Source organism: Lichenostomus cassidix, chromosome 3 (genome assembly GCF_008360975.1).
Source record: "Lichenostomus cassidix isolate B80296 chromosome 3, HeHo_3.0, whole genome shotgun sequence".
Taxonomy (NCBI): domain Eukaryota; kingdom Metazoa; phylum Chordata; class Aves; order Passeriformes; family Meliphagidae; genus Lichenostomus; species Lichenostomus cassidix.
The window spans coordinates 45,478,019-45,500,811 of NC_139483.1; the positions used below are offsets into that span (position 1 = coordinate 45,478,019).

The window sequence follows — 22,793 nt, forward strand, 5'->3', positions numbered from 1 at the left end:
CAGCATCTCTTATCACTTGGCATTTACAACACTCTCCCCAGAGGCAAAGATGAGCAGTTTATAGGTCAGTATCTACATCTTCAGATGCCACATACTTCACCTAGGAGTGCCCAATTACTGAGAAACTTCATACAAAGTAAGGAAAGAAAACACAGTGATTGTGGTTTTGTAAATTAAGCTACAATGCTTTTAGCCCAAGCTATTAGCTTAATTCAATCTGACAGTAGTCTCAGGTTAAAAAAAAATACTACAGTATTTTTTTTTTGTGACTAAACCAACAAAAAACTCCAAAAAAGCAAGGGAACAGGCTCTTCCCCTCCATTCCTCAAGAAAATCTCTCAGGCAGGCCTGGTTCATAGGACAGCATTTGCTCAGATCAAAATAGAATAAGCCACTTATTAAGGATTAGTTAGGAAGAAGACATTGATTTAGAATCCTTTGGCGTGAAAGGACTAGAAGGAGGACTCAAAAGCCCTATAAAGGGGGGGACAAAAGAGCACCATGTATGAGAATGCCATGGTTACAAACCAGAACAGATTAATTGTCAAAAGACATCATAACAGAATTAACAGGAGACACCGAGAACTAGCTGGAGGGATAATTTTTATGGCAAAGAACCGAGATGATAAATAAAAATAATGTAGCAGATGAAAACAAGGAGAAGACAAACAAAATCCAGAAACCCTCACACTGGTCACAGTTGGCAGGGGGAGGTTCTTGAAAGCTGTTGCAATGGTTTTGTGGGAAGATATCTTTAAGTTATGAGCGAGGGAGAGATGAGGGAGTAACTGAGAAATTTTGAAAAGTAAAAGTTGTCCCTTATTTTATCTGATCTCATCTTCTATATGCATAAACAGAATTTTGAGAAGCTCATGTCAATTAGGTAAATGCCAAAAATACAGAATACAGGCTGACTTTTGCAGGTTCTTGTCAGTTCTTATAGGTGTTTTCTCTTACTAAGAAACAGTTTTTCTACAACATAATTTTTAGACTGCAAGCTAAGCTTACCCATATCACAAAAATAATAAAAACTGTGGCACCTATCAAGTTAGGAAATAGCTCCAAATGCTAACACTACACCATCATAGGTAGCCTGCAACTGCCAAACTTGCCTATGCAAGCTACTACTGAAATTGCCCACTTTTCTCATTCCCTCTAGCAATCAGAGTTGATGCGACTTAATCTCATTAATTCACTGAGCTGAATGCACGGGAGAAAAAGAGAGCTCAGCAGTTTAACAGGCTTCGTTCATCATTTTTCTTTCTTTCCCCCACCTTTCATTTTGAAGTTCCCTCTATCATTCATGAATTCTCTGCCTCATATCCCCAAACAGTGTAATAAAAAAGCTTTTTCCTCCCAAGGTTGCTTTGTTTTTCTAAAGGTTTAAATCAGCCAGAATCAATTTGCTGATTGTGCATCATAAACTGAACCAATCTACATCCATTTATATCCAAGTGCACACAATAAATATAGTCATTCTCTCACAGGAAATGAATGTAGTTTTCATTCTTTTAAAGTCTACATAGCAGTCAGGCTAAAAGGAGAGCTTTATTTTTTAAATCATATTCTCCAGAAACCCAAAGGACTAAAAATTACAAAAAGGAAATAAGCAGGTGCCTATGTTGGCTAAACAGTCCCATTTAACAAAAACAACAAAAAAGTAATAGAACCACAAAATAGGGATGTGGGTTTGCTGGGTTTTTTTAAAACCACTGTATAAACTCAAGTCCTTCCCAGAACACACTCCTTACCACAAATATTTCTTTACTTCAGACTGCAAGATTATTAGCAGACATTCCACTTCTATACAAGCTTTCCAGTATTAAAGGAAACTTCCTTAAACTCCAAAGTATAGATGTATAGTTCAAAACAGCTGACTGAGAAAACAAATTGTATTTCTTTTTAAAAATGCCCCAAACCCTTGGCTGTATTATCTCTAAAATCATAACAAGTTAGGAAGAAGTTTTTGAAAAATAGTAAATCGAAACTAGATGGATTTAGTAGTTCAATGTAGTCAGTCAGAATAATTTAGACAGTCAAGAAAAGTCTCACAAAACCCCTGCATTATAATACTTGCCTCAGCTTTCAATATTTGAGAGTCAGTGAGTAAAAAATGCATCTTTACTTAATCTATACTATAATATCAAGCCACTTTGCAAGCAAGGAAAACTAAGCAACCTTGACCTCATAGCCTGAAATAGCCAAGCAGTGAGGTAAAACAAGAAGAAGGAAATTAAAGTATGGAAGACATGTAAGAAAAGACATCTAATTTTGTCTACTCTCTTTCCAAAACGTCTGAATTTTGATACTGTGCACAGTATCATTCTCTAGTTAATGTAAAGAACTGCTTAACACAAGGATATATGCTGGCTTTGTCACTAGGGTTTACTTCAAGTACAAGAAGCAGTGAAGCCTGATGAGGTATCTGACAGATAAAATGCTTAGCATGAAAGAATTATTTTCCCCTAATATAGAAATGGTTTAAACTTTATTTTTTTGCAAGAGAGTGGAGACAGACAGAAGCAGGAAAATAAACTGGTAGTGAAGGAAGCAGAGCTTTATTGTGGTAGATTGGGAACCAAAATTTTCTGCAAGGGTATCAGGTATCAAGCATGAGATTTGCACAGTAAAAAGGCTTGTCTTGTATGGGAGGAAAGAAAGATATTTAGCCATGGGCCTGTGGATAACAGAAAAGAGAGAGATAGGGGTAAATGAATAAAGAGGTCATAATAGTGAAGGCAGGAAAGTAGCATGAATACATCCAGACTGAAAAATGTTCCACAGTGGGGAAGGACAGTACAAGTTATTTAATAAGGAAGCAGAGTGAAATCTGATTTCACTATCTCAATGACTCTGTATGCCAAATGAAACTTGTGCAGCTCTCAGCGGTGAAGTAAGAGAATGGACTAAGATGAGAGAGAGGAAGCAAGGAAGATAATTCAGAAAGAAAGCATTGATCCCACTTTCTCTGCAAACTGGTTAGATTTTCAGGATAAAATTAATGAAATAAAAACTAAAACTAAATCCAAGAATATTGAAAAAGAAAGTTAATGCCATAGAAAAGAAGAATGCACCTGGCTGTTCACCTCAACAAAGAGAATGAAGGTAAGATTCAGGGAGTAATAGGAAATCAAAATACTTGGAGATTGGACAAAAAAGAAAACAAAGAGCTGTACAGGTACAGAACAAAAAGAGTCCACAGTTACTGGGCAAGGACAACCAGTCTTTAAATTTAACTGATAACATCTATTTTCTGACTACAAATAACAAGGGAACAAGTTCTGAACAACTCTCAGATGGGAAGAGCATGGCTTTGTATCTAGGAATAAGTTTAGCTTGTAAGGAACAAGGCTGGTTGCAAAATATGAGAAGCTAATTAATTAGTCTAAGCCACAAGAATTTTCAGGGAGTTCTGACATGCAGAAAGAGCCACAATAGGGACTTCAAAAACCTAAGTAAATGGTTTTTATGTGTCAGAGGGAACTGAAGTTTACAGTCATGAACTCACAGCAATGTTCACAGTTCTTTCACACTCCCTCTCTTATGCAGTATCTTATCATCTGATCATGCTACAGGATGCTAATGCAAAGGGTTCTTATGCAGAACCTGTGTGTTTGACCTCATGGTACTATTTGTTCTACATTCACCAGTCTGGATATGAAGTGTAGATAATAAGTGTAGACGTAATAGATGTCATTTTATGTCATTATAATGCACTTACATCTGGCATAAATTTGCCACAGAAAGTGGTACAGAAATGTACACACACATAAATGTGCCACAGAAAGCGGAAGAATAAACAGAAGTGAAATCTGCCTTCAGCTCAGTTCACCAAGCAAAAAGCAGCAATCAAGACACTTCCTTTGGCATATAGCAGTCCTTCAGGAGGGCCAATGATTAATTCCACAGAATCAGACACAGCTCTTCCCAGTTGAATTCATGTTTCCTTTCTGAATTGTTTGGATATTATTTCTATGGCCATATTACCATTTCCGTTCTCATCATCGGAAATATTATTCACTCTCCTAAAACATCAAAATCTGCAAACACATAAGAGGAAGTACCTTGAAATATGGAGCCAACCCTGCAATTTAGACTGATTATACCTTACAAAGCAACAATCACTTTGAACAATCCCTTTCACAGCAAGCTTCATCAGACATGAAACTCGCATCCAGGAAGCAAACAGCAGATATAGAAATGTAGGTACACACACAAACCTAACCACATTTTTAGCCAACTAAATACCATTTTAGTTTGGAGAAGTTTGTTCCAGTATATTGTTACTAATGTTCTAAATATTGCAACACTGATTTGCCAGTCACAACACAGCTATTGATTGTCCTTCCCAGCCTCATCCCCAAGGCTACACACAATATGCCAATAATTTGTATTCAGGCATCTGTGACAATGGAAGGTCAGTATTTGTTAATTAGAGCAGGAAGAGAATAAAGCCATGAGCTTGAATGAATGATGATTAAGAGTAACATGAAAATGCTTCAATTCTAAATATCACCAGGTAATAATGGCATCATCACAGGGTACAAGTGCTGCATCCAATTCCATCCTCTTCACTCTGGCCTCTCTCCATTTCACAACCCAGCACTTGGGCAATGCTGCCTGGATAACCTCTCCATGCCAGCAATTCAGAGGGAAATGAAAAGGACAGAAGTCACACTTCCTCCTCCTCCTACACAGTGCTGATTCCTGACTCCTGTGGTTTGCAGAAGAGCAAGGAATTGCACAGTAGGGCAGTCTGTGGATGCAGAGAGGAGAGAGCTCTGAGGCAATGATTGCATGTCTAAGCAGCCAAACTTACACTGCAGTTTTCATTCTGCGACAAAAATCCTACAACTCCAGAGAAATGAGATGCTTTACTCAGCTTGTGCTGCAGACTATAACAGAGGCACCCCCACCTCACATGCTCTTCCTTTCTTCTCAAACCACCACTGTCCTCCTTCCTAAAAGTGAAAATGCTGTCCTAGTTTTTACTGATACCAAATATTCACAGCTTCATCCATGAACATCTCAGAGGAGGGGAGTTGTTTTGCTATTTCAACATACTAACTTTTCTGCAATGTTCCAAGATCCTTCTTTGCCCAGCTCTCTTGCCAAAAAAGACATTATTATTCTCATAGTAGAAGCCAAGTAGCTCTAAAACATCTTTAAAGCAGCCTAGCAGAAACCATCTCAAGGGAAAAAAAGCACCATAATTAAGAGGCAAAAAATCAGGTTTGACCTTCAAAAGTTCCAACAGGTCATTTAAAAGGTGGTATTTCTTCCTTCAAAAATAAACAAATGCAACACTGATGTCTGAGCCAAATAAAGCATCCCTACCAATAAAGAAACCTGAGCATATGGTAAAGTTCAACTGGCTTCACTTAACATTGATAAAATATTTTTGAAGATTTTCCTGGAACAGTATCTAAAACATTACAATTAAACATGTGAAGCAGCAAAAAAGGGAATGGAAAAAGAAGCTTTCTAGGGCATCAAAAGTGGGACACAATGCAGGACTAATTTTTTTTTTCCAGATCTTTAACTTTTAAAAAATATGTTTAATTAAAAGAAACATACTTGCATTACTCATGCAGATAAATGTTGCTCCAGTCACCAAAAGCTTTGTGATTTGTAATTATTAACAGTTTTAACTGCCTCTGAAAATTAAATTAAATTACTTGGGAAAAAAATCAAGAATCTTCACCATTCACTTGTAAGCAAACCTTTTTTATTTCCTCCACCTTTGGGTATCAATTTACATAGTTATTAACTATAACAGTAGGATGTACTACAAAGTTTTCGGTCCAGGGTCTTTTTCGGCTATCTCTTGTTCTAAAAAAAGATCTTCACTTTCTGCAAATTGCCAGAGACTATGACAAAGATACCTCTTTAAGGAAGAAAAAACAGGAAAGAATTCCTTTCTATTTCCTCTGCTTTACAGCAATTAAGTTATATCCAGGACAAGCAGATAAACTGTAGAATGTTCCCAATTTATTTCTTAAAGAGATGAGCAAAAGATTGAATGTAGTCATGATTATCAGAGAAACATCTCCATTACAGACCATTGGAAGGCTCTAACTCCTAGTTATGCTGCTGGCACAACTAGGAGTTAGAGCCTGGTCAGTTAAGGGTTGCTGAGAAACTACCTTCTTCCTTTCCTGTGTTGCTTCCCTCGTTAAGAATGCACTGGCTTCACAAAGCGAGTGCTAACTGACCTGAAAAACTCATTTCTTGTGTAGAGAACTCAAAGTCCAACTTGCTCATTGGAGCCTGAATTTCACCCTTCAGCTACAGTGCTGAGATTGAGTGATTGGTGCTGAGACAGCAAACACCTCTTTTTCTTCCTCTGTCCAATTTTCTTGCTCTCTATCCTGAACTTTTTATCTTTTTAATACTTTCCATATTGGTATACTGACTTTCTAGGCTACCAAGGCAGGCAGGAGCTCAGAAGCACTCAGAGCATCAGCACAGGGCTCCAAGCAAGACATACCTTCCCACAGTGCAGAGAAATCCAATTTTTGTCATGCTTTCATCCTTTAAGACCTCAGTCCTATCACCAAGCCCCTGTCTTACTGGGCTGGAGAACAGCATTTCTATGGGAAATGAAAGAGGCTACTCCCCATTTGCTTAGTGTTGGAAGTGTGGCACAACAGTTTGCATCCATATGGCTAATCTGCACTCCCTCAAAACAAGAGTGGCTTATTCCCTATTGCGAACAGCTTCTAGCCTGTGATATACATCAAAATGTATTGTCAGAAAAAAAAAGCTATGCCTTAGGTGAAAATCACACCAGGAAATTCACTGAATATGGAATCACTGGGCAGTGCTGACATACAACCCCTAGCCTTCCTAAGTTTCCTAACAGACACAGTCTTAAGGCCCAAACTGGTTATTGCTCCCTCACCCATCCATATTCCAGTTAGTGCACAAGAAGAAATACTATTGCATCATGTGTCTGAACAACTGGCTTGTGAAGCTATAATGAAGGTCTTTTTAAAAAGACTGCATGCTCAAATTTCTCTGAGCTTTCCCTAAGAGTGGTATCATATTTGTGATGGTGCAGTGCAAAAGTAACAAGGTTTAAGATAACAGCTTCTTTATTCATTACAGTTACTGTGAGTATTACACTTAGAATTATTTTAAGACTATCACATTAAAGATGCAGTAAAGAGTGTGACTCCTTCCCACTTCTTCCAGAAAAGATGGGAGGGGAGGGAGGGAGAAAGAAGCTGAACTAGAACAGTTTGTGAAAATAACACATTTAATATTGAAAAAAATCACAAAGGCAAGAGCTATAAAACTTAAAATAACCATTTCAGTTTAATACAGATACTCTTTCTTATTTCCAAATTTAAGCAGGTATCCCTCCTACCAATTTTATGACAAGTGCTGTCAAGTTGAGCAGTCCTTGGCTCTCTAGAAATGTACGTGCTTAACATCTTGTAAAAATAGTTATTGGTTGTTCTTGCTGCAAGAATTATTTGTTACAGATGATAATTTCTCCTTTCCATGAGTTCTGTTTTGGTTGAATTTTAATGTGTGAGCAAACCTTCTGACTTCTACAGCATGATGTAATTGTGCTGACAAGATTCACTTGCCAAGGTAAAATATGCAATGGTAAGGGAATGAATAAGCAATCATACAAAAGCCTGGTAATATCATCAAATCATCTATTAAAGCCATCTAGCATTTTTCTTAAAAGTTTTGAAGTTGCTCAGAAATCTACCAAAAACTGTTGGGTTAAATTTATTCCCACACAAACGTGTTGGTCCTAGCCTGAATTTTCCTAAGGACTTCAAGAAGATTGTGACAGCTGCAGTCATCGGGCATTTCCTTGTCCTTGCTGTTTTGGACTGTTATGAGCCAAGCTGGAGATTAGAGGTCCTACAGTTTAAACCACTATCCTTTAGGGAGAAGGAAATTGTGTATTTCATATGAAGATTACACAAGAAATGAAGAGGAATATATTTGGATGAAGAGCAAAGGAGAATTTTCTTCACCTCAAAAACTCAAGGAGAAAGCAACACTGGTTCTTACAAAAGGACATGAACTGAGAATCCAAGGCAGTAGATACTGGAACGGGTAAAGAAGCTAGAAGTGAGAGCTGGTGTGTAGGCAGAGAGACAGATTGCGCAGGAATCTGAAGGAGGACAGATACTGCTTTACACTGCTGAGTAATCCTGGAGTCACTTGTCCACAAAGGTACCTTTCTCAGCTGTACAATCACTTTCGACATATGGACAAAATACAACAAGCCTAAGAACAAGGAGATTGAGGGGTGACTTTTTTATATGCTTGGACTCTCTGGGTTAAGAAGAGAACTCTTCAGCCTGTTGCAGATTCCTACTCCTTCTCTTCCAGGGTACTTTGGTGAAAGAGAGTATCTCACATTTTCCAGCAAGCTCTCAGCTCACAAGCTGAAGAGGACAAGAGATGACAAAAATGTCATTGAATTGAAACAAAAGGCAAAGTCTAAAGGCTGTCTTCCCTCTTTGAACAGGAAGAGCTGCTTTATTATAAAACACATATCACTGAAGTAAAAATTTAACATTCACAGAAGTCTTAGAACTACTTGTATGGACAATCAAATCATACCACATAGACATTGCTGTGAACTAATAACAAATTATTTACTGGTTAGGGTTTCTTTGTATCTCTTCTATATATATTCAGAATTGGCCAGAGGAAAAAAGAGGTGGATTGGGACTATGGGAGAAAAAGTATGGAGTTTTATGTGAAGATTGGCAGTCTGAACTGGAATGGCACAAACTTTATTACTACACAAACCAACACGTTTTCCTCTCTTAAGTACAACCTTTAAATGCAGGACCTTCAGTCAGCACAAATTTGCAACAAAATTTAATAGTACACTATCCTTGTGTAAAGATCTATTTTTCCTCCTTTTAAACCTTCATTTTTACTTACTATAAAAGAGTAAATTTAGCTCATATCATTATCTCATATTTTCACACCTATTGGTAACTGTAAGAATATATGAAAGACACAAAAAAACAAAGTATTTTTCTTTTCTACTGTTCTGTGTCAATCATTTTGGTGGACTCACCTGCTCCAGCTCACTGGAGGTATCTGCTTCTTTCCATTAATCATAGAGGAAAGCTAGAGAGCTAGCACAGACATTGAACTTTTAGACTGCAAAGACTCTGTAACAACCCTAGGTTACTTCCACTCAGTTCTGTACTACATAAGTGTTTCTAAGACCTTCCTAAAGGAAAAAACATACTGAAAGTCATTCAGTTGTTAAATCCTTCTAAGGTCAGCTAGTACATTTCTGCAATGTTGACTTGGATACCACTACAGACCATCCACACACACACAAGCTTGATATCCTGCATTATCTCATTCAAAGAAAATAATATGAGCGTAATTGAGGTGAATCGTATTTTGTGATGATGAACCAAAGTCTGGCTTTAGTGTTTCTTCACTTATATATATTTAAACTTTTAAATGTAGGTTGAAAGAATGAAGGCTTAAGTTTACATGGGAACAGAGTTGAGTAGCTCATGAAATTCAGTACTTCATAAAAATCTTTGTTACAAATTAATCTCTAAAAGGTGGTAAGTCAAGCCTGTAATTCATTAGAGTTAACCCTTCCATATTCCCTTCTCTATTGCTATTAATCTTTAACTCAGTACACCTCCAAAAGGATTCATCTAGACCCTTGGGGAACAGAAGCTAGAGACAATCTTCAGTGACATTAAAATCAAACTGACTGTCACATGGAATTGCTAATACAAAGCCAAAGTCTTTTCATGCAAACTTACACAAAAAAAAAAAAGACTTCTAATTTTACTGGTTTTTTTCATCTTCTCTCCAGTCATTTTCTTTGAAAAAATTCAAACTAGCAACTCTCTGCCAAGTTTAGTTGGATTACCTTCAATTTTATATGCCTCTGCATTCAAGCAAAAAGCGATATGGAAAAAATTAGTAACTCTTGTAATAATTGTTCATTGGATTGCCAGAGAATTACAGCAGCAACATCACCACACATACTGATATGTAATCAAAGATAAATTATTACATACCTGGAGTAGATTAAAAAAAAAATCAATGCAATCAGAACTCACTGGGAAGACTGATAATCAAGATTTTGCCTTGAACTGTTGCACACATTTGTTTCCCAGATTTTTTTTCTCCTTCCCCCACGTACAACAATATATTTACTTTTAGAAAACAAGGAACTCTTAAGAGCAGCATTATTGGCTGTACTTTTGTTATACCATAGGAGCATGCTCCACTGTATAAGTAAGTATTATTTTAAAGTAAACACCTCACACAAATGTACTGGCTGTATTTCACTTCTGCCTTATGATTTGTTCCAAGCATGCAGGCCCATTTGCTGCCACCTCTACAAGGATTATGCTGCAATCAAGGCCAGACATCACTTGCTACCCCTAATCTGCCAGTTACCTTCTTCATCTCAAAAAAACCAAAAGTCGAAAAGAATGCTGCAGCAAGTAAATCTATCACATGAATATCTCATATTTGGCTTAATTTATATTTAGTGTTATATTTCTTTTAGAAATCATATTTCAATATGATCTCAATCACATTTCAAGAAACAGAGCATGTTTCAGTTCTGAACTAATTTCCCATTTTATAGGAAATGGCTTATTCTGTCACCTTCTCCAGTGCTTTTGGAAACCCCAAAAGCAGCATCCTGAAGACCAAGTGAGAACACACATACCGATCTATTCCTGAGGCTATTATAGATACTTCTGCAAGCATATTTCCATTTCCACACATAGTGTGATGGTTTTTCTTAAATAACCTGACAAATCCATGTGGTGTCTGATCCTCTTGGTACCACTGCCACTAGCATGAAACATACACCTGCAAAATACTTGACTTCACCAGCACCACCACCTGCAGGAAGCTCTTCTTAGTAGATATTTCTCTATTTTTCCTACCCACCTCTCTCATCAGAATAGTGGTATCTACAGCAAGGACAGATATCTCAGGCTTACAAAAGGCAGGAAGAAAATGAACCTGTATCATTACAATTAGGCCTGATCTTAAGTGTCTTTTGCAACTTAAATGGTTCTATGATTACATGATCCCTACAATGTCAACTCTGAGTATTTTCAGCAGAGTAGAAGAAGAGTGCTGAAAGCACTCTAGGCTCCTCTTTACCCACTTGTTTCACACCTCCCAGACTGATGGCAGTATCTGAAGTTTTTCAAATATCTCCACAGAAGTCACAGTTTTGGTGGCACAGTTTTGTTCAACGACAGAGAACACTGCAAGGATTACAACATAAATATATTTTTCCAGGTTTGAATAATATCCAAGAAAACTTGATTTGTTTTCTCCCCTCTCAAAATAAAGTGGCAGAAAAGTTCTTTTATTTTTTAAATCGATCTCCAAAACTGGAGAGTCATGGCAAGAGACTCTAAAGGTCCACAAAATAAAACTGTCAAATTACTCTGGCAATAAACTTTTTTTTTACCATTTGTTTCATCAGCATTCATTAGTAAGTTGTTTGGGTTGGAGAAACAGTACAGAAAATGTGTTAATGTCTGCCTAAAAATTAACACAAACAACCTAGGCTAGAATCATCTATTAGAATTTTCCCCACTTTATGTGAAAACTTTCTTGGTTTTCTTTTTACATCCACTCAAACAGAAATGTGTGATGTTCCTGTGATTACTATGGTCACAGGAAAAGCAACAACCAATCTGTGAGGTGTAAGGAAAAACAGATGCAACATTTTAGACTTACGCTTAGAGATTAATTCCCATTATGAATTCTTTTAGGTTTTAAGAATTCTTCAAGGAGTCAGGCAGATATGTTCATTTATTTCAGTTAGAAAATGTACACCAAGTTTTGCACTAGGACATTAAAGGATATGAGAAACTCAAATCTCAATATGGTGTCTCTTTCTGCTTGAGATACTCTTATTTCATTGAAGACTGAAATCTGAAATTCAGAGGAACATCAAAAAGGACACTGAATAAATTAATCTTTCTAGTGTCGATGGTGCTAAGGGAGGAGCATAGCAATATTCCACTGGGCAAGTTCTGCTCGATTTTTTCCTGTGCAATTCTATCAATAGCCTGGCTCTCAGAAAAGAAAATTGTCTTTATACACCAACTTAACAAAAACAATACAAAAAAAATTTTTCTAGTAATTTTATACAAAGAACTGTTCCATCTTTTAAAAATGCTAGTGATTTTAACAGAAATTAAAACTTGACAGAGCAGTCCTCCTGAAGAAGCCCACAGGTTCGCTGATGCAGAAATTTCACTTTTCAACTGCCTCTGGATTATGTTAGCTAAAAACCACTATAGTAGGATTTTTACTGGAAGTAGAAAATATATTTTTTCTTCCAATTCTCAAGAATACCATTATCCAAGAAAGCACTTGAATAGTAAGATTCCTTGCTAGTAATTTATGCATTCTGTAGAAGCATGACATATATTTCAACATAATGTCAGTTTTGCATGATTCCAGTCTTGGTTGTTCAAGGAACTATGACAATTACTATCATCCTTAAATAGCATGGCTTCTTGTTAAGTATCAGGTCCTGACTAATCTGTTCTTTTTACAGAAACAATTACTTTACAATTTGCACCAATACACAGTAATCGAAATAGGGAAAACTAACGGTTACTTTTCATTGCCTCAGTATTCAACCTAACATACATCTTAGCCGGAAGATATTTATGTGCTGTAATTTTTGGCATTATCAACTCTTTGAATGATTCATCAAATAAATATGAAATATAGCTGTCCTCAAACCTTTTCTCTCAAAAGGCACCCTTTCCTGATCTTCTATGCACAATCAAAGCAGGATGTACTTTGACACAGGATGATCACTGGTTGAATCCTTGCTTAAATTTATGCAAAGTTTATGTCAGCAGACTCAAATTCTGGCAACAACCTGTCAAACTCAGCAATGTGGCAGTCAGCGAGGACAAATATTGAAATTCAACAGTAACCAGAATGAAGAAAGACAAGCAATACTGAAACGAGCGACACGTCTGTTGCCAGTTGCACTGCAGACACACAACACTGTGTATGAATTGTCCCAAGTCTGCAACCATGCCTTGCCTGAGTCCTCTGCCACTGGTTTACCCTCCTATGATAAGAGCTCTACCACTGAAACCATGAGTGCTCACACCAGCAGTCTGACTAAAGCTTCTCATTCAGGTACAGCAGACCTGCAAAGCACAAGGGGCCACAAGGCATTCCTGAGCCTGTGTGTGAAGGAGAGCAACTTCAACACACCAAGTGGGGGAAACTGACAAACAGATTGATGGCACAGCTGTCACTCTGAATCAGCAATGAATGAATAAGCTCTGAAGGCTGAGTTAAGAGACACATGTACATAAGGTTAGGGGACAGTATCATTCTATATTCTAAGGCTATGAGAGAAGTAGGGACAGAACTGTGACTGCCAAAGACAGGATGAACTTTGCTACCAGATAATTATACTCTGCAGAAGCACCAGCACTTGGGATCATTAACACAGCAAGAGGCAGAGCTCAGACAGGCAGTGCATAAGCAACTGATCTGGCCAAGTAACTGCCAGAGTTTGAATGAAGAGTAGCTAAATAAATATTTAAGAGATAGAAAACCCTAGTCACTGGGGAAAAAAAGTGAATTTCCACAGACAGCTAGTGAAGGATACATCCTGTACAGCTGAGCCTCTGGGACATCTCTCTTTAGCTTATGACTCTGCAGTGCAAAGTACAATGGCATCTTACCCACTATGCACAATACAACAGGATACTGCAAAAGGAATAATAAGGTAGAATTATTACGCAGAGACATTTTTCAAGATGATCTCTCTGACAAGCTATCCAAAAAACGAAGACAACTGCATTAAAAAGAGAGATGCTCATTTACCCATAAACACACTTAAAAGGTTTGAGGAAAACTCAGGATTCTTCCCAAAAAAAAATCTAGTAGACCATGCCATCCCCTAAAAAACAGAGAAGGGGAAAAGTTTAACAGCAGTAAGAGTTCAAAAGATATTTAAACAGTTATTTAACCAGCTGTAAATCATTCATGAGAGAAGACATGGAAGCCCTTAATTGGTTAAGGCCAAAAGCACCAGAGCTAGCTAAAAGAATGTTTCACTCCCTTTCCAGAGGGAGTATTTGAAATTTAATGTAACAGAGAACTCTGTTTTTCAAAACTTTTGGAGGATGCAGAAAACCACATAATCTTTACTCCCAGTTTTACACACACACACTGTATACCTGCTAGCAGTACTAACCATTACTCAGAGCACTCTTTTGTGAGAAAAGCTAACTTTTTTTTTTTTTTTAGTCCAGACATCAATTTAGATCTTAAACACACTTGGAAGCAAAAGGCAAAACCAGCTTTGGGTAGACCAGAGAATTACTCATGTCTCCACAGACTAGAGCTCCCCAACAGCTGCTTCTCTTTCCTACAAGATGCTCCTTCATTCTGCGCACGGGGAAATAGTGCAGGTTGGTTTTTCCTTCTTCTAGACATCCCCAGGAACGAACAGAAAACTGAAGAACAGCAAGCTATTCCCTCTTCTCTTTCACTGTTCCCACAGGAGAAGTCTAGGGGTGCCTATACATGCACACACTTGCTCTAGCTCCTCACAAACAGCATCTCTGGAGCCCTTCCAGCACAGCCCTGGCAGCTGAGCTCTGCCTTTTCTAACAGCTGCTTCTAAACTGCTGCACTGCCATTGCTGGAAAAATAGTTAGGCTGAACCATATTATCAAGAAGTAAAAGCAAGCCTCACAATAATCCAAAAGGCATCCACTTGTATTTATATTTATTCTCCAGCACAGTGCTTGCAGGCCTGACTCTCATAACATACTGCTTCAGTCTTCTGTCTCTGTGAACAGCTCCCCTAAGGCATTCTGTCAGCACAAAAAAAGCAGGTGGTAGGACAACAATTCCTTGCCTGAGAGTGTGAGACTTCCCCAATGAAAGTGAAAATCTTCCAAAGGGAAGCAGGTGCTCCCACTGACTCCCACATCCACCTTCAACTATGTCCTATCTTCCCTTTCTTTTTATTGTGACCAGATCAAAATGCCATCAAGAAGTGAGAAAGTTATTTATTTTTTATTTATGATTTTCAATTTTTGCACCTAGTGTTCAAAGTACTTGCAAAAATGTCATCAAGATTACAGACAGAAGAAAGAGTAAGATGTTTACTGCAAAAATGAAAGGCAGCTCTTCATAAGGAGATTTTTGGCCATAGAGTATAAAAGAAATTAAGATATTAACTTCTCTAATCAACTGATCAGTTTTGACCATGAAGTCAAAAGCAGGAAACTGCATCATTGATTTTATTGTGTAAATTTATAAACCTTTTAGTGCTACGTAAAATAAAATAACTGCTCCATCTGTGGTAAAGACTTGGAACTCATTTTGCTACCTGTTGTAAATAAAACACCACTACATCCTTGGAAATCCATCTGATGCACAAAAGCATAAGAAACAGAGGGGACAAGAATAGTACTGAGTGTTCCTATCAGCCAACTCCACAAGATTTAGTTTGAGAGTACGTCTGTAATTACAGTTACTTGTTCTTATCTCAGTGCGTGACTGCAAACACAACACAGCCTGAGAACAGCAAAGCCTGGTATGCAACAGCTATGTAGCACATTTGGACCATTGTGCCATCTGAAAGAACAGGTAATTTCTGAAGACAACATTTTGGAGTGATGCTCAGGAACACATTCATTCCCTGGTGTCTTGAATTCTTGCTGCAGTCCTTCATCTTGCAGGGGCAATATCATCTCTTTTAGTCAGTCATCTTTCTCCCAAAACTTGCAGAAGCGCTTGAGAGTTCAACTCCTCTGGGAAGTCGCCAGACAGAACTTCCAACAGTTATTCAGTGTAATTGCACAAACCACAAACTTTTGGTTTTTGTTTAGGTTTGGTTTCGTTTTGGTTTCATTTTGTTCTTTTTTCACAGCCAAGTTTAAAAAAAAAAAAAAAAAAAAAAGTAAAACAACAAAAACTGTCACAGTGGTTTGGATCAAGCACCAAACAAGAGCTGGATTTTCCCCCTATAATTCTTCTCCCTCCAGAGTTCACAAAACCATGCTGCACAGTAGCTCCAGGGATAAAGAAAATACCATGTAACCTTTCCAAGGGCAGGTGTCTGACCTCTCACGTAAAAGACTTATTACTCACTCTGAAGGATTGAATACATTTTCTTGGCAGACGAGTAAAGCAGCCCTTTCAAGCACCTTCAGCCATCTTTTTGCATCAGAAACTCAAGAAATGGTATGAGAATTTGCTAATAATAAGCTATGCTTTTTAACAAACCTATATGCTCAATTTTACTGCTTATTCTAGTTACACTGAAGCACAACATACCAAGCACCAGACAGAAGTCCACTGTGGCTATACAGTTATTTATATTGGCCAAACCTGCCATAATGGGAGCAAATAAATCCCATTTCACCGCTTCTCCACAGAACATATTATTTATTAGAGAGAATTACAATGCTTTTTGATTTGCCTTTTACAGCTGTCAATCCTGTGCCTTACAGTAATGTGTTTTATTTACTATGTGTTGGCATAATTCTAGTTCTTATTTCAGTCTTCTTAGCCAGGAAATAAGTAAGGAGAGCACAGCATAGAAAGACATTCAGATGGCTGGAAATGGATCTGATAGACAAAATAGGGTTTATTAACCAGAACTGCATTCCTGTACTTTGGGCACAGTAAGTCCATAAAACCTGTATTTGTCTCTTTACATCTACTGTAGTAGCATAATAGTGAACAACATTCGGAGATTAAACTCACACCGATTTAATGAAAATATATATTTGAATAAAACAGAACTTCCCTGCAGCAGCAAAAATGACAGCACAAACAGTCTTAACTAGCAAATGAAGTCCAGGAAGAGGATGGAATAGACTACGAGAAGCTGTGGCTGCTTCTTCCCCAGGAAAAGGTTTGATCAAAACTCTGATGTTCTTGGATCACACGGAACCCAACTAAGCTAGAAGAGGCCAAGTTTCCTTCCCGTGGTTCATATTCCAGTGCCATCTGGTGTTGTTTCAAGGGATGATGATAAACTTCCGGCCTCAACCACAGCCTCCAGAATCCAAGTTACAGCCAAGAATTCTGCTCCTAAATAACTTATTTATTACTTCACACTCTGAACCAAAGTAATTCAGACCTTTTTCTAAACAAATTATTGACAAGTACCTCTTGTGTCTTTTCATGTCTATGTCCCATCCAATCTAAAAGTAGTGTTCCAAAACAATCAAGCTCAGTAGCAGAGGCTGATGTGATTTTTCTTTCTATACTTTATGTCTTGACAATCTAAAAAACAAGCAGTAGAGATTCTGAATAGTTCTGTGTCTCATTCATGTATCTCCACATGATCTCAGGAACTGGGCATTAGTGAGGCCTCACCACTGTCAAAGGTGGCGGTCTAATTTAGACTTAGAAAATACAGTTCCCCCACTACCATGCTGCTAACTACACCTGTCCTTTATATTTGATAAAAGTAAAATTGCATAAGAAGACTGCAACAGCTTTGTTTCAAGTTTTGTCTCTTTTTCTCTTCCAAAGAATTGGAAAAAATGTAAGTGGTTATAAATTAAAAATGCACAAAATGTTTCCCTTAATCACTTAAAAATCAAGTATAGTGACTGAATGCTGTTTAGGACACTTATGGCTGGCTGCACTGATGGGTAATGGCTCTTGAGCAAAGAGCATCTCAGACACTGACATGCATAACCTAATCTCCTTATATAAGTGGTCATGAATAGTCTTACTCAAACAGAAGACAATCCCATACATTTCACATTCTCAAGCTCTACTACCCCACATTTCAGATAGAAGAAGGTATCAAAAGAGATTAAAAAGTGCCAACATTCAGAAAGACAAAGCTATTACACCTTAAGTATGCTCATAATACATGTATGTAACAAATTTATATATTGTAAATACGTATTATACACACAGCTTTAGTATACAAGTATGTACATACATGTCTATAAAATTCTCTAACAGAGGATTTTATCAGTTCTCAGTACCTATTCCTTAACTTATCCATTAAAAAGCTGGCAAGAAGTGATGCCTAACACAATTAGATTTAGCCTCTTACAGGTGCTTTCTGGATGTGCCATTGGGCTCTGCACAATGGTCAGAAATCAGCAGTCCAGTGCCAGGAACCCTCAGTCTCCTAAATCCGTAATTTGTTGTTGGGTTCCAGTTTCTCTTTTGCCTGGGTTCTCATCAGTTCTCTCTCTCCATTATTTTATTAACAGAATTTAATAGGGAAAAAAAATAAAAAGTAAAGGAAACTAAACACAATTCTTGGTTGTATGCTTCCACTTCTGGAATCCTAATCCATTGGGCTGCCCGCACCATTAGCAAAAGCTATGGAAGTAATATAAAAAGGGGTTTGGGATTGCAAGTCATGCAGTCAGAGTTGGGTAGTGCCCATCTCAGATGCAAGCAACTCCTTTTTACCACATCATACTTTAGATTCAACATGGCCTTAAAGCAAAACAGGCCATATTCTTTGCAATTCCCCCTAGGCCAGCATCATACTTCAGTGGACTTATTCTAGCTGCTACATGTGTTTTCTCAGACATAATACTTTCTTCTCTTTCTAATGGTAAATTTAACAGGTTTCCCTACAGATTTATTTTTATCCAGTACTTATATTCCCTGGAGGGCTAGAATTTTACCTAATACACTGACATACAATCAGCATAACCACTGCAAGCAGAACTCTGCCAACACCACTTGAGAGCATACTGTGCAAAATCATGTGGTGAAAAAAAATCCCTTTACAACTCCAATCACATTCTCCAAATAGCCACATTTATAGCATAACATGTGCATAAGGATATAGATTTATCAAGCAGTTTTAAGAAAACACTTTAACAGGAAAAGCTTAAAGGAGAGTGGTGGCCTTTTATTTATAATGGTGATTTTCTTCTGTGAACAGTTCTAATGTGTTTTTATCTTATTTTTGCAAACCCCACTGTATTACTCACTCATGTATTAAAGCAGAAATTAATAGTTCCTTACATAATCTTAACTATACTTCTCTTTTGCTAATAATATCTAAAATTCAACACTCTACAAATATTTGAAAGGCATCAATCCTATTTGCAAAACCAATTCGTTTTATCAAGCCCAAAATACCTAACAAAATTGTTAGCCACTTTTTCTACGGAATTTCATGTGCTGCATGAAACAGATTGCACTTATCATATTATCAAAAATTTACTGTCAGTTTACAATTACAGGTAGTATTAGGCAGTATTTCTCACGTAAGGAAACATTCTGAGTTCAAAACCCAAGAGAGTTAAAAGGGAACTCTAATACATTAGAGCACAGCAGTCTCCCCTTTCAGAAGTCTGAAGACCAAATACCAGCTCCTGCCCAGTGTCTTCCTTACCTCCTGAAAGACTCAGCTTTCATGCCATATTTTACACATATGGATTTGTGTCACTGCATACATAAAATATGACAACTTACAGAAAAATGTGCAATCCTTATGATCAAATTTTATCTCACAGCAACAAAGCCTGAAAGTATAGCTAGTCATTAATGATTAGGTTAGAAGAGACTTGCACGAGAAATACCTCACCCTGAGATCTCTGTAGAATGACCTAAAATACAGCACATGGAAGTATCCTGCAACTCCTACAAAGCCTTTTACTGCTCTGTCTTCCACGATTTTTCAGATATTCAAGCTTGTCTAGCCCCCAGGCCACCTGAATCTCAGTAAGGTTCTCACCACCGCAACTCAGCACTTCTTTCTTTCCTTGCGCTGCTACCAATCACGATGTCTTCCTTATGTTAGTTCACCAGAATCATCTTCTATTTGTCAGCCTTCATAGCCTCTTAATTCTCCTCCAAGTTCTCAAACTTAATATTTATCCCTACTGTACCCATCAGATCTAGGTTTCAGCCAAATGTTCATCTTTGTTAATGACAGTAGCCTCGGCTTAACCTTTCTCAAAACAAAGCTTTCCACCTCAGTGTGGATAGCAAACCCCTAAAAGGCAAGCCTGACCAAACATGAGGTTTGCCCCTAGCTGAGCAGGAACCAGCATGGCACTGCTTCCCCCTCACTCCAGCTGCCACCCTCCAGTTGCACCTTGGTCTTCAGATGGTTAAAACTTCCATTAGGCTTTAGAACACTTGGCATAACAAGGCCCCAGTTTCATTGTCCTTTTAATGCTACTACTGCTGTGTAAATCTTAAGCAGTGGCTGGTCATACAAGATAGTTTATGGAATGCACATCCTGGTGCTGGTGAAGTAGTCTCTATTACAGATGATGTGAGAAATTAATATTTGAGATCAGATTTATAATACCTCATCACAAGTAGGCAACAAAGCACGTTTAGAAGTGACCTCAGTTTCTACGATGGTCCATCTTAGAGACCATGCTAACAAAATGCCTGGCAGGTAGTGAAAAAAAACCTTTATGCCCATGTGAATATTCATGTATATATGTATTCCTATTTAGTTAATATTTTATGCACTGTTATACATAAAATAACACTTTTCTTCATGCTGTTCGTACCTTCATGTGCTCTGGAATCAATCAGCTTCAGTCGCAGCAGTTCTATTAGTTTTTATCTCCTCGCATTTTCTAAAAGTGGCTCCTGGTGACTTATATAAATAAAAGCAGCTTTTTACAGGAACAACAGATTTATAACTTTAATAAGACTGTCTTCCTTCCTCCATTAAAGTCTACAGTACATGACAAATCAGGTTAAGCAAGCTGGTACCAAATCTGAAGGCAAATGCATTTTTGAGCCAAACCTTAATTCCCCAAAGAGCTTCAAGCATATTTTGAAGATGTTAAATTATTGATAAGGAAAATCAATTCTTTTTCCAGCTCAGGCAATGTCATACAGTCACAGTATATGCAACAATAGCTAAGGCAGATTTTCTGTTTTATTAACTTCATGACCCTTTAGAATTAAATTACCTTCTTTTCTCCTCTTTAGAATCCTGATAAACAGTCACTACCGACAGCTTAATAACTTCTGTTAACTTCAGATAAAAGATTTGTCTGAAAACTGTCAGAAAAAGAAAAGAAAACCATGAGACAATGGCATACTCTTAAGTTTATTTATTAAACTAGTATTATTTCACCAATATCACTAAACTTGGACACTTAAGCAAATAAACTGCAACGTGTTCGGATCTGACTGTGAACAGCTTCTTCAAAGGGTCTGAAATAATAAAACATGTTCCATCCAAGGAAGCAACAAAACAGCAAACGATCCTGGGAGAAAGCTGGCAGATAGCAAGAACAGTTCCTGCAAACCTTTACAAACAAAAAAATAAGTAATATCTACTTATATACTTTTAAGTTATTTCAGTCCCTGTAATTTTATTCGGTATCTTACCCCCTAGCATTTCCAGAGAAAATCTTGGGCACAACAATGGATATACAGTGATGGAAGCATTTTTAAAAGTACCCCAACCATTATAGTACAAAATACATAAAAGAAAAAATAAAATGTTACTAATATTTCCTATTCTAAAGTAGACCAGCAGTAGTGAGTAAGCAATTATTTACAAAGGATCAACAACCACCCTCATGCCCCTTCCCAACCATCAGTTTTAGGACTTAATGATATCATATGGTGAGCTAATGGAGAACCCCCTGAGCTTTCCTATTGAAGATGCCCAGTTTAGTGTAAAATATGTAAATATCTGACAGAAGAAAAACTGGGGTTGGTTAGTTACTGTGCTTGTCCCATTGGATACCTCAGACTATACCCCATTGCACTCTTATACATAGTACAACAGCTTTAACAGATAAAAATGAACGACTGTGTGCACACAAACAGAAATATCTTTTGTCCGCTGAATATCCTACCAGTTAGGCTACCCTCCAAGATGTCGCTGCCAAATGCAAAAGATCTGTTCCCAGCTCTCTGATGGGTGTCCCCAGAACTGAGAAAAAGCAGATTCTTTCCTGTAGGCGATGCGAGCCAGCAACACTGCCGCTCCAAAATGTTCCCAAATGAAACCACTCAGCAAAAATAATGTGGCTGCAATTAAATACTAAACAATCAATTGCATACTTTCGATTAATAACACGTCTCTAAGAAAATCCCCTCTAAGTTCTAACATGAAAGCCGCAATAGTGGTAAGTAATAAATGTCTGCTTTCAATCAGCCACAATTCAAATGTGAGACGGCAAATATCCAGACAGGAAAACTATTTGAGAGACATACAAAACAGGCCCTCAAAATAGAGTAGAATTAATTCCTGACTTTTAAGTAACCTTCTCTAGTTCCTTAAAACTCAGGAATCAGTGTTTCTGACCTAACTAAAGGAGCAATTTGCTGTGGAAGGAAGCTCACCTAAGTGCTCTAGAGACAGCTCACACATCCAGGCAAAACACAGCCACTAGCGGAAGGTAAATAATAGATGCTATTTTTCCTTCTCCTTCTTACTTAACTACTATTGCATCTGCCGCCTCTGTGCCCGTGGAGCCCCCGGGAGCGTGAGGGGGCAGCGGCGGTGGCAGCTCGGGTGGCGACGCCCCGCAGCCCTGCCCTGACAGCAGTGCCCATTCCCTGGCAGGCTCCCAGCCCGAGGGAAGGCACGGCCGCCCATGGCCCCGCACGGAGCCCGCAGCGACCGCACCCCAGCCCAGCCCAGCCGTGCCCGGGCGTGCCCAGGCCTGCCCTGCCCTGCCCAGCCCAGCCCAGCCCAGCCCAGCCCAGCCCAGCCCAGCCCAGCCCAGCCCATCCCAGCCGTGCCCGGGCCTGCCCCGCTCTCTGCGCGGGCCGGGGAGCGCTCCGGGCCGCCCAGAGCAGCCGCC

At 38.2% G+C, this 22,793-nt stretch overlaps 1 protein-coding gene across 1 annotated transcript in view; it reads right to left on the bottom strand.

Annotated features, from left to right (window-relative positions):
* The window catches only part of RGS7 (regulator of G protein signaling 7), a 267,321-nt gene extending 244,716 nt beyond the window's left edge, over positions 1-22,605 (bottom strand). Inside the window, exons 1-2 of the mRNA XM_085055563.1 lie at positions 22,330-22,605; positions 20,940-21,030 (exon numbers count right to left, since the gene is read on the bottom strand). The gene's annotated coding sequence lies outside the window, so the exon portion shown is untranslated. The remainder of the gene's footprint in view (positions 1-20,939; positions 21,031-22,329) is intronic.
* Positions 22,606-22,793: the final 188 nt, after the last annotated feature.